The sequence below is a fragment of the Alligator sinensis genome, unplaced genomic scaffold (genome assembly GCF_000455745.1).
Source record: "Alligator sinensis unplaced genomic scaffold, ASM45574v1 scaffold170_1, whole genome shotgun sequence".
NCBI classification, from domain to species: domain Eukaryota; kingdom Metazoa; phylum Chordata; order Crocodylia; family Alligatoridae; genus Alligator; species Alligator sinensis.
In genome coordinates, this window is record NW_005841863.1 from 3,640,105 (window position 1) to 3,647,296 (window position 7,192).

General features: G+C 41.8%; 1 protein-coding gene across 1 annotated transcript in view; it reads right to left on the bottom strand.

Moving 5' to 3' along the window:
- Window positions 1-7,186, bottom strand: part of LOC102382780 (neural-cadherin-like) — a 123,102-nt gene extending 115,916 nt beyond the window's left edge. The window contains exon 1 of the mRNA XM_025216626.1: window positions 7,135-7,186. The gene's annotated coding sequence lies outside the window, so the exon portion shown is untranslated. The remainder of the gene's footprint in view (window positions 1-7,134) is intronic.
- Window positions 7,187-7,192: the final 6 nt, after the last annotated feature.

The window sequence follows — 7,192 nt, forward strand, 5'->3', positions numbered from 1 at the left end:
TAGCTACAGATCTTGAAAATGGACTGCATATTCAGGACCCTTCTAAAGAGATCCTCTATTCCTCTGACAGATTTGTGTGCAGGCAGAGTGGGAATGAGTGGGTGAACAAAGTTCATTTCTTGACAGTAGTCCTGGGGGAGAGCAGGGAGCAGTAAAACCTGACCTTAATGCATCAAGTTTGTACCAGATATTGTATTAATTTTTAGAAAGACTAGTTAACAAGAATGGAATTTAAGCAAAGTAGCAAAGTGCAAGATCTTCTACAAGTAGTAAGCTATTTCTATCTGAAGTCTAAGGGGCTCAATCATATTTTTGTCAAAAATACCATCTACATGGCACCAGATAGTTAATGGTGCCATTGGTGTCATGGCTGATTTCCCTGTTTATTCCTGACCCAAGGTATTGTAATTCTGCACCAGATCTGTAACCAGCACAGTATGTGCTGCCCAGAGTACACCAGCCAGAAGGTTTTCAGGGAGACATGAAGCCACTCCCTGTGAATGTGAATAGGATGGCTACAATCTTGCCTTTAATGTGCATATTTGAGACAAGGAACAGTGTTTTTTGATGCATCTGGCTGACTGAGGTTTCTGGGCACTTCTGCCATGTAAGTAATCTAGGAGGAAGTTTGAGGGAGGCAAATAGAACTGTTTAACAAGTTTTTTTCTGTTCCTCTGAACAAGAATGACTTCAGGAAACAAGACATCTTCAACACAGCTAGTTCATAAAACAGAGTGAGGGTTGTCATGTGGACTATGAATAGAAGTAGCCGTGTGCTGTCTTTCTGCTATATACCACTCTTACGCTGCTATTTTGTGAATAAACTCTTTGGCTGATGAAGCAATTTCTGTTCCTAGGAGATGAACTAAAATAGCTTATTCATACTGCAGGGTACGGCATGAATTTTAAGAGCATCTTCTTTCCATACCTGTCGTTTACTTGCCTCTTGGTGAGCCAGCTTTTCACCTATTAATGTTACCACTGGAAAGGTGACAAAAAAGTTTAAACAAAATAGACCGTTCCTGAAAAACTACTGGCAAGAGACAGTTCCTGAAGCTAAATTACATGTTTTGGATAAAAGCATGGCACATCTGGGAAGAACAACTTTTTGATGTTGGGAAGCTCGTGGCAATACTGCAGGCCTCAATAACAAGGATACTTCAGTATTTCATTGCTGTAATTGATTGAATCAGCTTTAAATAAAAGTGCCAAAAAGCCCCGTTGATACACCCTATTTATAGAGACACTGCAGAGCCAGGCTGAACTAAAGTGCTGCTTCTTCCAGTAAAGAGCATTGGGGGGGGGGGGTTGTTTCTATGTATGTCAGCACCTGGGGAGCTCAATTCCAAAGTCCTTCCTCAAGCACTGTTGTAAGGACTAAGGATTGAGTAAAGTCATTTAGATTTTCCCCCTGGAGCTTATTAAATAGAACTAACTAAATGAATCTAATGGACAAAAATACCAATCTAATAGTTACGTGGAATTTATTTTTAAGTAGTCCAAAACTTTTGGAAGGTGCGAATTTTGAGAAATTTTGCTACGTGACTGGGGTCACACACCAAGAATTTTTTCTGTAAAGAGAAGCCTATGAATAAAACACGAGGCAACAACTAAATCAATTCTGGTTGCATTCTGCCCAGCAGATAACCTAGAGATTGTCAAGGAAATGATGTACAGTAGATACCAAGGACAGAACATTTTCTTTCTTATATACTTGGTCTTTAAGACAATGAGGGCTGGTGATAATATCTAGAAGAAATAAATCTTTAAGTTGGACCTATGTTGTGCTTTATAGGGCAAAAGTGACATTTGAAGGACATTCATCTCTTATTTTCAACTCTTCCATTGCTTCATGTGTAGTGTACTCTGCAGTAAAGATAGACAGCAATGCTCAGCCAAACAGCTCAGAATTTTACATCTCCTACACTGTTATTATTAAGGCCAAGATTTAAATGAAGACTTTTTCTTTTGATGGAATGTTGTATTTTGTCACTGTTTGCACTCTTTATTTCATATTCATAACTGCTCCAGCTTCTACACACTGGAGGTGAGTTTTTTCCTAATTAGCAGTGCTGTTGTTATACTGAATTATTATTTACAGTCTGAAGAATAACTGTGAAACATGAAAATAAAACATTTTATAAATGTGAACTGGTTACTAGGATTTTTTCTAATTTAAAATATAGTCATTTCACATGCATCGTAATTACTTCTCATAACATTTCTTAGGCTAACTTTATTTTACAGCTATTACAATAATGGCAAAAATCAGATAAACGTTAAAAGGTAGTTTTAAAATTATCAACAAGTGTAAAGTACAGAGCAGTGTTCCAGCAACCCTACTCAATCAAGTTATTAAATCACTTAGTATTTATATATATGTCATAGATAGTACAATGCGTACACGCGCTATTTACCCACAATGTAAAATTTCCTTGATTTTCTCAGTTCTCCTTAGACCTTTTACATTAGTATGATAAAGTTTTTATATAAATAAATTATCCACATATTTGGTAATCTGATCTCATTATGCTTTTAAACATTGTTGACTAATATACATAAGAAATTGTGGATTGTAACTGAATTGAAAAAAAAAAGAGACCGAATAAACAAAATGAGAAGATAGAATTTAGATTCAAAAGTATCTGCAAATCTTACCTTATCCTTGGTGCTGCTGCATAGGTAACAAGGAACTGACTGGAATTAATTATTGATTAGTTTTCAAATCTTTGCCTGATAGAGTAGGAATTAGCTTGCAAAAATGAAAAATAAACTAAAAAAAAATTAATGTAATTAATGTAATCTGCAACCACTTAAATATACAGCAACATCTGAAACTGTAAAAGCTCCAATACCAGAAAGCCTTCAATGTCAAGGTATTTATTGTTAAGTGCAATGATTTAGATATACCAATATGAAAGTCTGGAGGAAGAACAAATAGGAGAAAACAGCCAAAGCTGATTAAAGTCCAGTAATGCTGTCTGTACATTTCAAATTCATCTTGCCATTTTCTGGAAAACCAAGAAAAAGGAAATTAATTTCAGTAATCCATCTATTAATTATCATTTTAGATTATTGGTGCTCAACCTTTTTCCCTAGCAGGGCAGATGGGCAATGCCCAGTCTGTCTATGGCCTGGTGGCCCTGATTCAGTGCCCTGGTGGCCCTGATTCAGTGCCCTGGGCAAGCACAGAGTAGGGCAGGAGGTTTCTCAGCCTCAATTCAGCCCTGTCAAGGAAGGAGGTGTCGCTCAGCCCTGATCTGGCTTTATGGGGTGAAGGGGCATGGGAATTTGGCAGCAGGGGAGGGTGGCAGTATTAATGGCCACTGCTCCCCCGCTGCCAAAATTCCTGACACATGGGAAGCTCCATGGGCCAGATGCCATGGCTCCATAGCCCTCTGCAGGCCAGAGGTTGAGCACCCTTGCTTTAGATTCATCCACTAGCCATTTCTCTCCCTGGCCGTATGTAGATGAAACAAGAGGCGTGTATGCACAACACTTTAAAGCAGGCTAAACGCTTTTGCACTGCTTTAATGGTGTCAGTGTTTGCACACATCAGTGGCGTACTGTACATTAATTCCAGATGCTGTAGGAAATTTGGTGGCGTAATGCGCCTTAAATGACTTGGGGCACAGCAAACTAAAACTCCTCAGAGGAGTTTCAGTTTGCTGCCCCTACAGCTGTGGAGCAAAGCACCAGGCTCCGTGCAGCTCCGTGGCTTTGCAGGAAGCCCTGCAGGCAGCCTGGCAGCAGCCTGGGAAAGCAGCTCTGCCCAAGAAAAGCAGTGAGCCTGATCTTTTTATTCCCCCCAACCCTTCCCCAGATCCTGCCTGCCTGCCTGAGCTGCACAGGGGCCCAATGCTTCCCTCTGCAGCTGCGGTGCCCCCCAGAACCACCCGAGCCGGGTGCCTGCAGGCAGGTGCCACCTGGGAAGGGGCTGCCGCTGCCACAGAGAAAAGCGCCAGCCCCGCCCCTGCAGCCCTCACCGGCACCTCAACCTCCCCTCCCAGCTGGAGAAGCAGGTAAATCAGCAGGATGTGTGCACAACATGGGGGTTTAATCAGCCCTAAATTGAAGTGGTGTTTTTTAAAACCCACCACTTCAATTTAGGGCCCCCATTTCATCTACACACACCCCCTGTTCCTTACTGCTGGCCTCCGTCTCTCAGTTGCATCTGAAGTTTGGGGTGTGAACTCTTCAGTAGAGGAAATAGGGCTTTCTATGCCCTCTGTAAAATAACTTTCATGTTTCAGAGTTTCATAAATGAAAGAAGTATCCAGTTTACCAGTCAGTTTCAGATTAATCTTTGACTAAATTAAATTAGGGTTTAAAGGAGGCTCCACTTTTAAACTTAAGTTTCTATTGAACTGACACAGAAGCATCACCAGAGTAACACTATCTACACCGCCTACTATTAAGCACTGTAAACTCAGGTCTGGGCCAGTCACAGTCCACTTCCAATTACTCCTTGAAACCTATGATCTACTCAGCAATGCTAGCAGAAAACAGATCAAGGCAACTGTAAAACATACAAGATAAGTTAAAAAAAACAAGCTAGACAAGGCATTTGATTTAGAGGTTTTAACTGAGTTAATGAACATTTGCCTAGCATACATGTCATCCCATTATGCCAGAGATTCTTATTCAAGAGTAATCTCAGAATCCTGGCTCTTCAGATGAGATAAGAGCAAGAACCATCATAGAGGTGACACTTTTAGTTACCAGGGGAAAGGTTAGCTGCCACTGCTCTAACCACATTTCTCTGATACTGATAGAGAGAACTGTGACAAGAAGAAAGGGATGAAATTTGGGCTACATGACAGACTGGGTGAAAATCACAGAAGCGCACTCAGACTGACCCAATAGTTTCTGTCACTGTCTCTAGGTAATGCGAGCCCCCTTGCCATATAGCTTTGTTCAAGACTGCGTAATGAGGACAGAAGAGAGGGAAAACTTATTCTTTGAAATCTAGTCTTTCATCTCTGGGTTAGTGGTTCATTCGCACCCCAGAACGCCAAGCAAAGGGCTTTAGCCAGACAGAAAAGACTATGTGCAACAGAAGCAAAGGGAGAAGAAGAAAGATCTGACCAGAGAAAGATCACTGACCAGTGTGTGAAGGGAGTTTGTGATCTCAGTCCAACTCCTAGCACCCATGTCATTGAAACTGTCAGGATTAATGAAAACCCATACTGGGATTCTCAGCAAGAATTTAACATCCATGGAGTGATGATCAACTACTTACTCCTGCAAGCTGTCCCTCAGGTCAAGGTTGAGATGAAGAAGAAATATGAGGTGAGAAGGCAGTAAGAGAAGTATTCCTCAGCACTCCTGCCCATACACATATTCTCTGGCAAAAGGAAGTCACTATTTGCTTCTAAGAATATAATATTTTTCAGAAGCATTAAATCAACTTAAAAATAAAGGGGAGAGGAGGAACGGTATAGACTTTTATGACAACTTTTTCAGATAACTTTTTCAATAGGAATGAATTGTCAGGTTTGGTTTATCTCCTAAACATATAACTCCCATATCATTCCAAGATTACAGTACTTATGTCAAAAACAGTAGGTTTCTGGAACATCTTCAAAACGACATTCAGTGACAAAATAACTTTTCCCTCATACCATCAGAAAAATGTGGAAAAAGGTGAAAGCCACAATCATCTGATACTAGATGTTCAGAAACAACCATTACATTGTGAGTTAGAAGTTTGCTACAATGAAGGTACACTTTCACAGCTCTGAATTATAAGCCAAGTAAAGGACTCCAAATTTGAAATAGGGATTTAAACAGTTATAGATCAAAACAGACAAAACATGAATAAAATAATATAAAATATTACTCACAGTATAATAGGCAAAATTCATTTGAGTAAAATTAGAGGGTTTCTGGTAACAGTATAAATCACGGGACTGTCAGTGTAATGATTTGTAGGAATCAATTAAATACCCAGTTCATTTTAGCCACCTAGTATATAAGAAAGGGCACCTATCTTGCAAACATGTACGTGCTTAATTTTAACCATATGTCATTCCACGTGTCACCTGCTTAACAGCTAGGCATGGCCAAGGTCAAGATCTTGAGAAATACTCTATACTATGAACTAGTAAAAATAAACCAATCCCCTAGGTCCTTTATTTAAAATGTATAAACAGCATCAGTCACTCATATTATGATTGTCTATATCTCACTGTGGACATTAATGCATCTTTGGACATTTCAAAGTTTTAGACATTAAATGTACCTGATCTCCTTCCAGGTTAAGTTGTACTGTAAAGTATCTAGTTACAAAGCCTGCAATTGTTAAAATGACCATAGTGTATCCATATAGTGCATTACTAGTCCTGATTAATACAATGAGAACTGTAAGCAGTAGGAACTGAGTTTCTGATACAGATAACTAATGCCTCAATGTTTTCAAACTTAGAAGAGTCACAAGTGGCAAACTGTACAAGAAGCTGCTCTCCTATCACATGAGGCAAAGGCCAACCCGTCTATACCTGTGCCTTCGCACCTGTGAATTTGGGAGCACACAAGGGTGTGGAGAGGGGTACATGTCAGTGTACCAAGGTGGGTGCACACCCTGGGCAGTGTGGGCGCTTGTGTTTCAAGGTAAAGAGTGTTCCCCTCAAAGTAGAGGACAGCGGAGGAAGGAAAAGGAAAGGAATCCCAGCTTACACTCCCCTGTAGAAAAACCTGCAACTTGTGAGGACAGATGTGTGGCTCAAGGACTGATGGGTGGCTCAGATGGGTGGCTCATCAACAGTGAGGCGTGGTGGAGGTGCTTATAGGCACAGACAAGGCACTTCCAGCAGAGCGCCAGCATGCAGGGGCTGACCCAGGCCTTCCCAAAGCAGGAGTACAGGAGCAGCCTGCAGGGTGGCTGTACCCCCTGATCCCAGCCTGCTCTTCCCCACCAGCGCAAGCACACCAGGCTGCAGGAGCCTCTGGGGACTTTGGAAAGTCCAAAAGCCCCCTCCCTTCCCCTTCTCGCTCAGAAAGGACCCTCCCCTGCATCTTCTACCAGGGGCTGGGCTCGGACAGCGGCACGCGGGCGACTGGAGAGCTGCCCCCGCGGGGAGGGAGAGGGGAAGGCAGGGAGAGTTTGTGCCTGCTCCAGAGGCTTTCCCCTACCTGCCCGGTCCTGCACGCGGACCACGAGGTCCCAGGCGGCCGCCTGCTCCCGGTCCAG